General features: G+C 42.5%; 1 protein-coding gene and 1 long non-coding RNA gene across 5 annotated transcripts in view; both read left to right on the top strand.

The window, feature by feature from the left end:
- Nucleotides 1–16468, top strand: part of LOC109867880 (ras-specific guanine nucleotide-releasing factor RalGPS1) — a 274063-nt gene that overhangs the window by 167667 nt on the left and 89928 nt on the right. The window lies entirely within an intron of this gene.
- Nucleotides 9389–11547, top strand: LOC116356639 (uncharacterized). The gene is made up of 2 exons (XR_004205066.1): nt 9389–10368; nt 10694–11547. It is a non-coding gene; the product is annotated as an uncharacterized LOC116356639 (long non-coding RNA).

A 16468-nucleotide genomic window follows, 5' to 3' on the forward strand; every position in this document is an offset into this window, starting at 1 on the left:
TCAACAGACAAATACGCCTTAATGACAAAGCAAAAACAAGGTTTTGGGATTATTACTTTATTTTTGGTGCAAATGTATAAAAAATATTAAAAACTCACAGGACCAGATTGATGTTGAAGCCTGTTGGTTAGTTGTCTTGATCTGGGTCCCTGTGACTCTTTCCATTTGGTTTTAAAGAATTTTTCCAGTGGAAAAGTGATTTGTGATCTCAAGGCAAAAAAGGGAATCCAAGGGGAGGAAGGTTGACTGTCACAGTTGTGAGTTCGGAAACAGGTGCCTCTTCTAAGAAGCCGGACTGATTTCCTTAGCACTACTTCAAAGTGCACACGACACCCATCCAGCTCACGGTTAAGACTGTAAAGATATTTCAGTTCAATCACTTCTACAAATCAAAGCTTATTGATCACGAGGATACAACGTTTGAAAACAGTACAGTGAAATACTTACTTGCAAGCTCTCCTCGATGCAGTAATACTAAGTCATAAAAATAAAACACACAAAGAGTATGCATAAGAATAAAATAAATAAATTTATTTCTTGTGTGTATTTATTTGCCGACTTAGTATTACTGCATCGAGGAGAGCTTGCAAGTAAGCATTTCACTGTACTGTTTACACCTTTTTACTACTGATTCCATGGTGCCTCTGCAAAAGACTAGTGAGATTCTGGGAGAGGAAAGACAAAACATGGAGAACACTTTGATGCTAACCAGACTACAAATACACCTCCTAAACTGGTTTAAACCACAGGCAAATACATCTCCTAAATAGCCCGATATCTATCAGTGTTTTAAAATAGCAATAGATCCTCTATCCCAATATAATTTCATAACCTTTTCCACCTCGTGGTAATGCTACACGGGCGCACAGAGTCTAGTTTCGATGACTTAACACAGTAAACGGCAGCTGATGAATGTGTTGCCAGCCTCTCCTATGTAAACAAAGGTCAAAGGTCAACAGTGTTCAACAGCAATGGTTATTTGTTTTGCAACGGAAAATTACCCATAAAACTTCAATTAATAGCCAGGGTGTTTATTAGCTTCAATCAATGAACAGAAATCAAATTTTATTTTTCAAAAAAATAGACAAGTAAAAAATAAAAGTAACAAGTAATTAAAGAGCAGCAGTAAAATAACAGTAGCGAGGCTATATACAGATGGTACTGGTACAGTGTCAATGTGGAGGCTATATACAGATGGTACTGGTACAGAGTCAATGTGGAGGCTATATACAGGGGGTACTGGTACAGAGTCAATGTGGAGGCTATATACAGGGGGTACCGGTACAGAGTCAATGTGGAGGCTATATACAGATGGTACTGGTACAGAGTCAATGTGGAGGCTATATACAGATGGTACTGGTACAGAGTCAATGTGGAGGCTATATACAGATGGTACTGGTACAGAGTCAATGTGGAGGCTATATACAGATGGTACTGGTACAGAGTCAATGTGGAGGCTATATACAGATGGTACTGGTACAGAGTCAATGTGGAGGCTATATACAGATGGTACTGGTACAGTGGCAATGTGGAGGCTATATACAGATGGTACTGGTACAGAGTCATTGTGGAGGCTATATACAGATGGTACTGGTACAGTGTCAATGTGGAGGCTATATACAGATGGTACTGGTACAGTGTCAATGTGGAGGCTATATACAGATGGTACTGGTACAGAGTCAATGTGGAGGCTATATACAGATGGTACTGGTACAGAGTCAATGTGGAGGCTATATACAGATGGTACTGGTACAGAGTCAATGTGGAGGCTATATACAGATGGTACTGGTACAGAGTCAATGTGGAGGCTATATACAGATGGTACTGGTACAGAGTCAATGTGGAGGCTATATACAGATGGTACTGGTACAGAGTCAATGTGGAGGCTATATACAGGGGGTACCGGTACGGAGTCAATGTGGAGGCTATATACAGGGGGTACCGGTACAGAGTCAATGTGGAGGCTATATACAGGGGGTACCGGTACAGAGTCAATGTGGAGGCTATATACAGGGGGTACCGGTACGGAGTCAATGTGGAGGCTATATACAGGGGGTACCGGTACAGAGTCAATGTGGAGGCTATATACAGGGGGTACCGGTACAGAGTCAATGTGGAGGCTATATACAGGGGGTACTGGTACAGAGTCAATGTGGAGGCTATATACAGGGTTTACGGTACAGAGTCAATGTGGAGGCTATATACAGGGGGTTACGGTACAGAGTCAATGTGGAAACTATATACAGGGGGTACCAGTACAGAGTCGATGTCTGGGGCCAGTCGAGGTAATTGAGGTAATATGTACATGTAGGTAGAGTTATTAAAGTGACTATGCATAGATAATAACAGAGTAGCAGCAGTGTAAAGGGGGGGACAATGCAAATAGTCTGAGTAGCCATTTAATTAGCTGTTCAGGAGTCTTTTGGCCTTGGGGTAGAAGCTGTTAAGAAGCCTTTTGGACCTAGACTTGGCGCTCTGGTACCGCTTGCTGTGCGATAGCGGAGAGAACAGTCTGACGCCAGGTGGCTGGAGTCTTACAATTTTTATGGCCGTCTTCTGGCTCCGCCAGGTATAGTCCTGGATGGTAGGAAGCTTGGCCCCAGTAATGTACTGGGCCGTACGCACTCGTATGCCTTGCGGTCGCAGGCCGAGCAGTTGCCATACCAGGCAGTGATGCAACCAACTTTTAGAGATTGCATCATCTGTGGATCTATTGGAGCGGTATGCAAATTGGAGTGGGTCTAGGGTTTCTGGGATAATGGTGTTGATGTGAGCCATGACCAGCCTTTCAAAGCACTTCATGGCTACGGACCTGCGTGCTACAGATCAGTAGTCATTTATGCAGGTTACCTTAGTGTTCTTGGGCACAGGGACTGTGGTGGTCTGCTTGAAACATGTTGGTATTACAGACTCATCGATGCACTTATTGATGAAGCCAGTGACTGATGTGGTGTACTCCTCAATGCCATCGGAAGAATCCCAGAACATATTCCAGTCTGTGGTAGCAAAACAGTCCTGTAGTTTAGCATCTGCTTCATCTGACCACTTTTGTCTTTACTGAGTCACTGGTACTTCCTGCTTTAGTTTGTGCTTGTAAGCAGGAATCAGGAGGATATAATTATGGTCATATTTGCCAAATGGAGGGCGAGGGAGAGCTTTGTACGCGTCTCTGTGTGGGGAGTAAAGGTGGTCTAGAGTTTGTTTTTTGTTTTCCCCCCTCTGGTTGCACATTTAACATGCTGGTCGAAATTTAAGTTTAAATTTAAGTTTCTCTGCATTAAAGTCCCTGGCCACTAGGAGCACCTCCTGGATGAGCGTTTTCCTGTTTGCTTATTGTGTGCGGTCTTTGTGCCGGCATTAGTTTGTGGTAGACGGCTACAAAGAATATAGATGAAATCTCACTTGGTAAATAGTGTGGTCTACAGTTTATCATCAGATACTCTACCTCAAACAAGCTAAATCTTGAGACTTCCTTTATTATATTTTATAGCACCAACTGTTTATAAATATGCATAGATCGCCACCTTGTCTTACCAGAGGCGGCTGTTCTATCCTGCCGATGCAGCGTAAAAACCCGTCAGCTGTATGTTATTCATGTCGTCGTTCACCAACGACTTGGTGAAATGTAAGATATTCCGGTTTCATAGGATATACAGTTGAAGTTGGAAGTTTACATGTCAAAATAATAGTTGAGAGATTTCTGTTTCTGTGTTCAGTTTGAAGGAAGTTATAGGTAGTTTCGCTAGCCAATGCTAACAAGTGTTGGCGCAGTGACCTGCGTGTTCAGCTAGCATGTTAGGGAGGGGGGGGAAAGAAAAACATGGTATCCACAATTTTATCTGTCTGGGGAAGTAGGTCATGGGCTTCATTACTAAATTCTATCCCTTTTTAAAGGGATAGTTCACCCAAATAACACAATTCCATATTGGTTTCCTTACACTGTTCAGTTTTACCTGGCCCCTGTGAATGGTCCTGGTATTACAATTTTTTGAGTTTCATGTCCAAATCATCCTAAAGTTCTGCCACCACGGTTTCTTCAATTGATTGTGTGGCTCACTAAGTTACTTTAAAATTATTTGGACATGAAGCTTGAAAAATTCAACAATCTGGTTAATTGACTTTGGGCCATAAATGCTAACAAATCAGTATTTGGTGACAGTAGAGGAAGGTCCACGTCGGTAACAGGTGTGGACCCCCCCCCCCTCCTGCTGAGTTTGTGTTTGTTCATGTTTGTGCACATGTCCCAGTGCAAACTCTGAGTGTCTGTCCAACTACTAAGGATATGACTGATGGGTGAGAACTTCCTGTCTACGAGCATACTGTTGTTACTCGTCTACTGACTGGGTTCTCTGACATCCCACATGAACAGAAATATGTTTGGGTTGTAAAATAGTTACAATACCACTAGCGTAATGTAGCTACCAGTGTTGGTATTGAAATACTGCACCTGCAGGCTCTGTTGCGATGCTAATTTTGAATATATATTTTTAATGAAGTGTACAGTGTGACTCTGAAGTCCCATTGCTGGCAGTAAAGTGACAAACAAAATCTAACCAGGAATAATCGAACGTTGCTGACAACATAATGAATAATGCAACAACGGACCGTAACCACGGGACCGTAACCACGGGACCGTAACCACGGGACCGTAACAACGGGACCGTAACAACGGGACCGTAACCACGGGACCGTAACAATGGGACCGTAACCATGCATGGAAGATAAACGCTGGAAGTGGATCATTTTCCCTTCCTGGGTTCTTTTTCCTGGTCGTGCCCTGTTTCTGCACGTTGCTTGTAATGCAACGGAGCAAATGGTGTACCGTCACTATATGTAAACTGAATGGATTGTATAGCATTAGTGGTGCTTTAAATGATAATAGAATATATCTTTTTTAATTTTTTAATTGAACATCATCAAAATTATTCATACAGGTTTTTTCTCATTGAGATAACAACTTTTCCATAGAGAGACCTGGTCCAATAGCAGCAGGGGGGAACAACGTTTCAGACAAAACACTAACACAACATTAAACAAAACTATAAACACACATACAGTATAACAATTACATATTATGTTAAAAACACAAAAGTCTCATACACTTCGATCAAGTGTTTGAACTCCACCAACTAAACTAGATCATCAAATGTTTAAATGTTCAGGAGAGAATTCCAGGACCACAGAAGCTTGAGTAACTAAAACTATTTCTACCATGACTTTTAGTCCTACTGTTTGGTACCTCCATCCAATCACATATTATCACATATCATCGAAAACATATTATGGACCAAAAAAAGATGGAAGATCCCCTCATAGCCTGGTTCCTCTCTAGGTTTCTAATCTCCACCCTGCACAGCCAGAAGAGGACTGGTCACCCCTCATAGCCTGGTTCCTCTCTAGGTTTATTCCTAGGTTTTGGCCTTTCTAGGGAGTTTTTCCTTGCCACCGTGCTTCTACACCTGCATTGCTTGCTGTTTGGGGTTTTAGGCTGGGTTTCTGTACAGCACTTTGAGATATCAGCTGATGTACGAAGGGCTATATAAATACATTTGATTTGATGATGCACAGGAAAGAGTGGCTCTTAGATTTCCTTTATCCGGTATTGGTCAGTGAAAACTGTTGCCATGGTCGCCCTTCCCTTCAAACACCCCCCCCTTTTCCCATATGATGTCCTGTGCTTTAACAGGTGACTGTTGCCATGGAGATTTCCCTCCACAGCCAGTGGCTTTTATAGACAATGTGATACCATAGGCTCAATGTCTAGCAACCCATCAGGGCCTAGCAACCCATCAGGGCCTAGCAACCCATCAGGGCCTAGCAACCCATCAGGGCCTAGCAACCCATCAGGGCCTAGCAACCCATCAGGGCCTAGCAACCCATCAGGGCCTAGCAACCCATCAGGGTCTAGCAACCCATCAGGGCCTAGCAACCCATCAGGGTCTAGCAACCCATCAGGGCCTAGCAACCCATCAGGGTCTAGCAACCCATCAGGGTCTTGGAAGACTGTATTTTACAGGCATCCTTGTCTTCTGTTCTGGTCTGACCAGTAGTGTTACTGGTTCTGGGTGAGTCTGATTCGATGGAGGTTCCCAGAAATGCATTTCTGATGTGCAAATAAATGACTTTCTTCTTTCCCATCAGTTCCATCAGTTCCTCAGTGTGAATACGTTCTCTGTTTTAGTTTTTTGTTCTCTGCTGCAGTGTATTTAGCACAAAAAAAAATGTAAACACACAAGCTGCGGGTTTCTTTTCAGTTACCTGACAAGCATAGAAACGAAAAGTGTGTAAAAACAAATAATGATGCAATCACTTATAGTATCCAATTTATATACTGCTCGTCTCAACTAACATCAGGTCGTTTCCTGTGAGCCTTATTAATTCAGTTCTGATTAAGACGGAGTACAGTTACATTTTCAAAGCAGTTACATCATTTGCCTGATTGCCATATTCATTTCGTCCATCTTTCAACGCTCGTGCTGTGGTCTGTCGAATATCTGCTGAGCAGGTTCCTGCTATGTCCCAAGGCCTCGTAAGCCCACAGACAACCTTCACAGCTATTGCGTGGGTATGGAAATAAAATGGAACTGATGAACTCAGTTAGTGGTCCAAGCACACATGTTAGAAACATATAGAAATCTAGTGAAGGTTTCAGTATGTTCCATGCCCCCACCCCCCTCCGCCATTTTCTTTTTTCTCTCTCTATACCTCCTTTTTATACCATGTTCTGTTTGTGATTTGACTGTGAGCAGGGCTACCATTTCACCCAGTTTTACAGCTTTTTTTTGTTAATGGCCGACCCTCATGATGTTAAGGAGTACTTTACTGTGGGATCTTTCTGGCCCCAAGTGCCACACAACTCACCCCCCCCCCCACCCCCGGGTTTGTGAGGGAATGGTTGTGGTTTCATTTTTATTGCCCTCCGCAAGGCCCCCCCCCCCCCCCCCCGGATATCCAACCAGGAGGGCCTAGCATTCTGGGTAAAGTAACAGTCACAAAACAAGAATAAAGCCATCATGAGAAGATGGGGGGGAAAACCATGAATTTCACACAAAGAACAGAGCTTATTAACCACTCAGGGATGGAGCTTTGGTTTTTATTTTATCCAGCACGTAATCACAGAGTAAATATAAAATCTTTCAAATTGCTTGGTGGTTTTCTTCCAGACACTACTGTGATCACAGCAATGCCTGGTATCCCTTGTTCCTCCTGATGCTGCTTAAGGGTGAGAAAACAATCCAAGCATGATGTCAGGTCATTACAGGCCTGAGTACAAACAACCAATGCCTTCATGCTTCACAGGGCTGGCCTGGCTCCAAGGTGCCTTAAGCTCATCAAGCAAAAGCGCCTCAGAGATCAAACTGGTGAAAATGAGGCCTACTTTATATACATGCCCATTTTGCAGTCCCAAATGGATGATAAATACATGCAGAGCATGTTGGTTTCGTATAGTTACTTACGTTCTCCTCACATGTTGAGGATATGCTCTATCGTTCTTGCCATTTGAACGTGGTAAAGGTTGTAGTTCAGCCGCAGGTATCCGCTTCTACATTTGTACCCTTCAAGCGCTCAGTGGCAGCTCGCTACTTAACCCTGGACAGACAGGCCCACGACGGAGCTGTCGAGGTCGCTGTTTATCCCTGGACGGACAGGCCCACGACGGAGCCGTCGAGGTCGCTGTTTATCCCTGGACGGACAGGCCCACGACGGAGCTGTCGAGGTCGCTGTTTATCCCTGGACGGACAGGCCCACGACGGAGCTGTCGAGGTCGCTGTTTATCCCTGGACGGACAGGCCCACGACGGAGCTGTCGAGGTCGCTGTTTATCCCTGGACGGACAGGCCCACGACGGAGCCGTCGAGGTCGCTGTTTATCCCTGGACGGACAGGCCCACGACGGAGCCGTCGAGGTCGCTGTTTATCCCTGGACGGACAGGCCCACGACGGAGCCGTCGAGGTCGCTGTTGGCTATTGGCTAACACAGGTGGAGGTCTAATGGTTTACAGCATCTCAGCTTTGACAGAGGAGGGCAACTTGGATGAGCTGCAGTATATGAGTCTTCAATTGGCTTCACAGAAGAGTCCGAGGATGGCTTCACAGAAGAGTCTGAGGATGGCTTCACAGAAGAGTCTGAGGATGGCTTCACAGAAGAGTCTGAGGATGGCTTCACAGAAGAGTCTGAGGATGGCTTCACAGAAGAGTCTGAGGATGGCTTCACAGAAGAGCCTGAGGATGGCTTCACAGAAGAGCCTGAGGATGGCTTCACAGAAGAGCCTGAGGATGGCTTCACAGAAGAGCCTGAGGATGGCTTCACAGAAGAGCCTGAGGATGGCTTCACAGAAGAGCCTGAGGATGGCTTCACAGAAGAGCCTGAGGATGGCTTCACAGAAGAGTCTGAGGATGAGTGAATTAAATCCATTTTCCTCTTGTTTATTTCTGTCTGTGTAAATTAGAGCTCCATAACCACACCTGCTGCCACTGATTCTACTAACTGTTACAATTGAAACAGTATGGACTTGACTCAGTCTTGAAACCTGTTTGTTCAATGGCAAGATGAAGAAAACAATAGAATGGAATGATTCAATGTTCCACTGCAGGAGGAAACCCCGGAGTCCTATTGTCGGTACTGGAATTCTGACTCACACCCGTGGCCAAGGCAGTTATCCACATATTCATGTGACTGTAAGCCTTGGCTTCATGAAATATAATTTATTTTGCTTCTTACATGTCCATCTATACATGTGTTTGCAAAATAACCAGTGTAAGTTTCAGTAATATGTAAAAATACAAGCAGCTAGCCGAACCTGATGCGTTGTTGTGATAGGAGGGATTTGTCCTGTTGTTCCTCCATTTTGTATATTCTTACTCATTTAGTCCCTGACAGTCCCCCCCCCACTTAAAGACCTTTTTTGAAATGCTAGTTCCTTTTCAAAACAACTCAAAAAACAAGGTTAAAAGAAATGCGTCAGTCGGGTGATGTCATTGCCCTTGTCTCTGAAATGCACGCCGTGGGGATAGAGAGGACTGGTGGGACAGTCCATGTGGTCAGAGAAGACAACATGTTGACAGCTCGAGAGTGAAGTGGACTCCAGGGTTGGAGGTCAATTCGAATTGAACACGGTCAATTCAGGAAGTAAACTGACATTATAGCTTAATAATTGAAATAAAGGGGCATTTATTTTCATTGACTCGTCAATAAACTGAAAAGAAAAAGTTCAAATAACTTTCCTTCAATTTGAATTGATCCCAAACCTGGTGGACACATGAAGCCTATTCATGTCTGTGGTTCAGGGTCTCTGGGGTTGAGCAGTCAGAGTAATGCACCATTCAAATGTGCTCATGACTTGGATGACTTTTGTTCTTTTGGAACTATTTTCAACCAGGAAGTTTTTTTTCTTCTTTTTTTCCCCCCATTTTCAGATGGCTTAAAATATGATGATGTCATGTTCAGTGCTCAGTATCTCTAGAACAACAAGTATGTAGCAAACATGGAGCAGGTTTCTACCTACTGTAGCCAGGTGTATTTTCTGTAGCATTCGTTTTACGTTCGAGGTGCCCTGGGCTGTGTAACCAGAATTGAGATACAGCGAGTGATGGGTGAAGGAGATGCATGAGAGAACTTTTTCCGTTCATTTAGAAGCCAGCTCCATAAAATAGGCACTTAATGAGGCATAGCCTTCAGCCTGATGATAACGCATCACTAAGAGTGATCTCACCCTTTCAACTCTGGGGCAGGTCTGTTATCGCTGTTTCCATCCACCTTCCATCAATCTTGTCAGGCATCACGGTTTCTCATCAGTACTTTGTATATTATATATATATATATGTCATTGTATCATGCAGGTTTCCATGGAATCCATGTTAAACAGCATTTTAAAGCCTTTTTGAATATATTCTGGACAAGTTGTTAGCTCTGATCTGTCAGAAGGCCATGTCCCAATCTGTCACAACAACATGTGACAGGAAGTCCCAAAACACTCGAAGGAGTCACCCCCCCCTCTCCCCTCCCATCTCCAGTCGTTGCTAGCCACTTTGTTCCTAAGTATTGACATTGTCAAGAGACCCAAAACACTCGAAGGAGTCCCCCCCCCTCCCATCTCCAGTCGTTGCTAGCCACTTTGTTCCTAAGTATTGACATTGTCAGGAGACCCAAAAGGGATCGTATTTGCAGTTACACATCTCCTCCAGTTCGTTTTGTAACTATACAAATGTCACTAACTTATTCCCGCCCTCCATGTGTGTTTGTCTGTTTTATCCTGGAAGACGAAAGCAGGGGGGGAAAAATGGACGAGAGAACTGCGGCAATTACAAGCGTGTGCCAAATGGCTGACAACAATTTCCACCAATGAGCTGTTAACGCATGCGTGTCTGCAGTAAGTTTCCCTCCGTTCAGTATTAGTCAGCAGGCTTTCGGACGGTCTCGCTTTAATGAGCATTTCTTCCCAACCACTAAGTGGCATTGTTAAAAAGTTGGTTTGGCAAGTAGAAACCTGCCTGCAAGTCCATTTAGGTGAGCTGGTTTTTACACTGGTGCCAGCAAATGTAACCCACCTTGAGATTTTATACTGTATCTTCCATTTAAGAAAAGGTTCACACCATCTTATTGTCGATCCGGGTGCTTGTAAAAATAGATTTGTGTTGACGATGGCTAAATCTACACACTAAGGAAAGTAATTCTGTGTTTGTTTCCTGTTGCAGTCGGAGAGGTTCGTAGTTCAGCCTCTCTACCACTTTCCTCCCCACTGGCAGATGTTCTACCTTCCTCAGGGTCAGTGATCACGACGAGCCATCCAGCCTCAGAAAACGGTCACAAATCGTGTCGTCTTTGGGACGCCTCACCTTCAAAACGGACACTGAAAAGAGCACTTTGGAAAGGTACTTCCTGTAGGCCACCACACCTCTTGGCAACTCACCTGGAGTCCAGTGAACGTCCATCTGGCTCATGTCGAGGCCTGGATAACAGTGTCCAGCCATCAACGACAAGGGAGGGGAGTTTGACCATTGGGGAGCCACGTTTATGAGTGTAATTTATGGAGTGGTGGCGTTGTGAGACCTTAATAGTCATTCCTCTGATAGGACAGTACTTCCTCTTAGAGAGCAGCAGTTCAGTGTCTGGACACACTCAATGAGGAAAGCAGAGACATGACATCATCTGTACAGGAAATGGTGTAGGACCCTGCTCTGTTGTCCTTCTGGGGAGCTTCTTTTGGAATGGAGGAGGAGTATTCGGTCATTCTCTTCAACGTCTCTTTGGGTTGTTTATCGGTCAGTTGTTGTTGCAACAGACTCATGCTAACAAGAACGATGTAATGTTATGGTTGAACACAATCCAATAGAAGCAGGGAATAGTCTATAATCTCTGTCTTCCGACCAGGACACCCATCTGTCCTGATGTGTTTCAACCGATGTGTATAAACCTGAGATTGCTGATGCTATGTATTGGCCAGTGAAAGGTTTTGAAGACACCGGTCGGCCATATTGACCCATCAGAAGGAGCAATCCTCAATAGGAATGAATGGGATCTGAAGTATTTCAATAAAATGTCAAAATGACATGTATTATGTATTTCTTATAGTGGGCGGATGGTAACATTTAGTACTCTCAAAAAAATCCCACTTTAAAGCTGCAATATGTGGGGTTTTTTGGGGGGGGGGGGGGTGGGATCTGACCAAATTCACATAGAAATGTGAGTTATAGATCTGTTAATCTAATTGAAAGCTAGTCTAAGAAGAAGTAGATCAGTTCTCTGTGCTTTATTTCTACACTTACATTTAGTTTTTTTTTGCTTTTAACTTTTCGGTTTTGTACACCAGCTTCACACAGCTGAAAATTCAATATTTTGGGGGGTTTAATTAAGATATTTCACAGGGGGTTTAGATGGTTCTCACAGCAGGTTTAGATGGTTCAATGATTCTCAGAGGGTTTAGATGGTTCAATGATTCTCACAGAGTGTTTAGATGGTTCAATGATTCTCAGAGGGTTTAGATGGTTCAATGATTCTCAGAGTGTTTAGATGGTTCAATGATTCTCAGCGGGTTTAGATGGTTCAATGATTCTCACAGAGGGTTTAGATGGTTCAATGATTCTCACAGAGGGTTTAGATGGTTCAATGATTCTCACAGCAGGTTTAGATGGTTCAATGATTCTCACAGAGGTTTTAGATGGTTCAATGATTCTTAGAGGGTTTAGATGGTTCAATGATTCTCAGAGGTTTTAGATGGTTCAATGATTCTCACAGAGGGTTTAGATGGTTCAATGATTCTCAGCGGGTTTAGATGGTTCAATGATTCTCAGAGGGTTTAGATGGTTCAATGATTCTCAGCGGGTTTAGATGGTTCAATGGTTCTCAGAGGGTTTAGATGGTTCAATGATTCTCACAGCAGTTTTAGATGGTTCAATGATTCTCAAAGCAGTTTTAGATGGTTCAATGATTCTCACAGCAGGTTTAGATGGTTCAATAATTCTCAGAGGGTTTAGATGGTACAATGATTCTCACAGCGGTTTAGATGGTTCAATGATTCTCAGAGGGTTTAGATGGTTCAATGATTCTGAGGTTTTAGATGGTTCAATGATTCTCAGAGGTTTTAGATGGTTCAATGATTCTCAGAGAGGGTTTAGATGGTTCAATGATTCTCACAGAGGGTTTAGATGGTTCAATGATTCTCACAGCGGGTTTAGATGGTTCAATGATTCTCACAGCGGGTTTAGATGGTTCAATGATTCTCACAGCGGGTTTAGATGGTTCAATGATTCTCACAGAGGGTTTAGATGGTTCAATGATTCTCACAAAGGTTTTAGATGGTTCAATGATTCTCACAGTGGGTTTAGATGGTTCTCACAGCGGGTTTAGATGGTTCAATGATTCTCACAGAGGGTTTAGATGGTTCAATGATTCTCACAGTGGGTTTAGATGGTTCAATGATTCTCACAGCGGTTTAGATGCTTCAATGATTCACTATCCATTGGTGGTTTTGTCACATAATCTGAAATTATGCGAACCAGGAAATGGTGGAGCCATTTCTGCATATTGCAGTGTGTGTGTGTGTATCGTTATATTTATCTTACATAATATAATTTAAAGTATGCATTAATGTGTCTAATAGAATAAACGTGGCAAAAACGAATGTAGACATTCATAAATGCATTTCTATAGCAAAATATATATTTTTTTACATTGCTGGAGGAGTAAAATGGAAGCGCGACGGCTTCAATACAGCGCCCCCTATCAGTCATCTAGTGTATATATACATCACTGGTTTCAGCACGAGAGCCTTTAAGTTCGCTCTGATGTGTCACTGATCCCCAGCAGAAGAGACATGACATTTTGTTTGGAGGCATACAGCTGCTTACGGTTGGAAGGGGAAAAAAACCCTCCAATGAAGTGCAATGAAATGGGCTCTTGTTTATATCATGTTTCTCACATGATGAACAAGCGCCTTGTGCAATGTTGTGGGGGGGGGGGGGGGAGAAAGAGAAGAGGACACGCATCACAGAGATTTGCAGTCAGCTAGTGTATACAGTATACATTTGGGATAATAAACATACTTCGCTCACTCTCACACCTGAAGTGAAAGCAGGGCATTGATTTACAATGTAATGTGCTTGGACCAGGATGTTGTACAGGTGTTTCCTGTCAGTGTCTCACTCAATAATAAATTGTTTGTTCCAAGGCAATTGTAGAAGTGGCATAGTTAGTTAATGGCATAGTTAGTTCATAGCACACGTTGCCTTCAGAAAACATTCATACCCCTTGACTTATTCCACATTTTGTTATAACCTGAATTCAAAATACCCCATAATGACAAATTGAAAACACATTTAGAATTTTTTTGTTTTGTTATCTCATTGATATAGCTATTCACACCCCTGAATCAATACTTTGTTAAAGTACCCTTTGGCAGCGATTACAGCTGAGAGTCTTTCTGGGTAAGTCTCTAAGAGCTGAGAGTCTTTCTGGGTAAGTCTCTAAGAGCTGAGAGTCTTCCTGGGTTAGTCTCTAAGAGATGAGAGTCTTTCTGGGTTAGTCTCTAAGAGCTGAGAGTCTTTCTGGGTAAGTCTCTAAGAGCTGAGAGTCTTTCTGGTTAAGTCTCTAAGAGCTGAGAGTCTTTCTGGTTAAGTCTCTAAGAGCTGAGAGTCTTTCTGGGTAAGTCTCTAAGAGCTGAGAGTCTTTCTGGGTAAGTCTCTAAGAGCTTTACACACTTGGATTGTGCAACATTTGCCCTTTTTATTCATATAAAAAATTCTTCAAGCGCTGTCAAATTGGTTTTTGATAATTTTCTATGTCTTGCCATAGATTTTCAAGCAGATTTAAGTCAAAACTGTAACTCGGCCACTCAGGAACATTCACTGTCTTCTTGGTAAGCAAATCCAGTGTAGATTTGACCTTGTGTTTTTGGTTATTGTCCTGCTGGAAGATGAAGTCATCTCCCAGTGTCTGGTGAAAAGCAGACAACCAGGTCTTCCTCTAGGATGTTGCCTGTGCTTAGTTCCATTAGGTTTTTTTTTATCCTGAAAAACTCACTAGCCCTTAATGATTACAAGCATACCCATAACACCACTATGCTTGAAAATATGGAGATTGGTACTCCGTAATGTGTTGTTTTGGATTTGGCCCAAACACTTTCTATTCAAGACAAAGTTAATTGCTTTGCCACATTTTTTTGCAGTATTACTTCAGTGCCTTGTTGTAAACAGGATACACGTTTTGGAATATTTCTGTACAGGCTTCCTCCTTTTCACTCTGTCATTTAGGTTGGTATTGTGGAGTAACTACAATGTTGTTGAGCCATCCTCAGTTTTCTCAAATCAACATTGGTCTCATGGTGAAATCCTTGAGTGGTTTCCTTCCTCTGAGTTAGGAAGGACACCTGCATCTTTGTAGTGATTAGGTGTATTGATACACCATCCAAAGTGTAATTAATAATTTCACCTTGTTGCACAATGTCTGCTTTTTAAATTTTTTACCCATCTATCAATAGGTGCCTTTCTTTGCGAGGCATTGGAAAACCTCTCTGGTCTTTGTTGTTGAATCTGTGCTTTAAATCAACTGCTCGACCTTACAATTATCTGTATGTGTGTAGGGTACAGAGAGGTATTAACACTCATTGAGTCCATGCAACTTATGTGACTTTTAAATAACATTTTTACTCCCAGCTTGCCATCATAAAGGGGTTGAATACATTTAATGTTTTATTCATTTGTAAAAAATAATAAAAATAATAATAAAAAAATATATATTTTAAATTCAGCCTCTGTAACAACAACAATGTGGGAGAAGTCAAGTTGTGTGAACAGTTTCTGAAGGCTCTGTATGCCTAGACATCCACTGTATGATATGAAGGAAGAGAAGCTTAGACCCCAAAGACGCAGAGAGAAAAGTTAGATTTAACATCTCTCTGTTCCCCGACAACGAAATGCATTTCTTAATACTTGTCAGATAGGCTACTACTGCTATACAGATATAGGTGTATAGGAAGAGTTAATACATTTTCTATCAGAATGTTCTAAAGATATCTCATTTAATCAAACCATATTAAATGATCGTAAAACATTCTTCCTCACCTCAAGTTCAACTGTTTTTTAATTTATTTATTTTTTACCTTTATTTAACCAGGCAAGTCAGTTAAGAACACATTCTTATTTTCAATGACGGCCTGGGTAGCCTGTTCAGGGGTAGATCGACAGATTTGTACCTTGTCAGCTCGGGGGTTTGAACTCGCAACCTTCCGGTTACTAGTCCAACACTCTAACCACTAGGCTACGCTGCTGTTGTTGCGCACTGCCTTCATAGGCCTGCAGTAGCTAAGCCGAATAACAGACCTACCACACAAAAACTTTGCAAAGGTTTTCTTAACTTTTTATCAGGGTAAAATCAAAAGTAAAGTCATTGTTTATTAGGGAAAAATACAAAAAACAGGTTCTTATATTGAAACCAAAACTGAGGCTTCTCTAAACTTTTATTGGTTGAGCTCAAAATCATACCTCAGCTGACGAGGTGACACCAATCTGTACACCCTACGTGCTAAAATGCTTTATGTGCTAAAAAGTCCAACCTCAAAACATAAATGGGAAAAAAACGAACCTGTAACGGTAGCTACCTCCGAAAACATGGCTCTGTTTTATTTTGTCCAGATCTTATCAGAACTCAATCTTGAGTTATTTCCTGAAAGCATTTGCTGCTGTTCTATTTTCTCGTGCCCATCTTTGGGTCAACTACAGATATATATGGTAGCACTGGTAGCCTGGTTCAGCTAGCTACAGAGATATATGGTACCCTGGTTCAGCTAGCTACAGAGATATATGGTAGCACTGGTAGCCTGGTTCAGCTAGCTACAGAGATATATGGTAGCACTGGTAGCCTGGTTCAGCTAGCTACAGATATATATGGTAGCACTGGTAGCCTGGTTCAGCTAGCTACAGTGCTAACATATATCTCTGTAGCTAGCTGAACCAGGCTACCAGTGCTACCATATA

Source organism: Oncorhynchus kisutch, linkage group LG23 (genome assembly GCF_002021735.2).
Source record: "Oncorhynchus kisutch isolate 150728-3 linkage group LG23, Okis_V2, whole genome shotgun sequence".
NCBI lineage: Eukaryota > Metazoa > Chordata > Actinopteri > Salmoniformes > Salmonidae > Oncorhynchus > Oncorhynchus kisutch.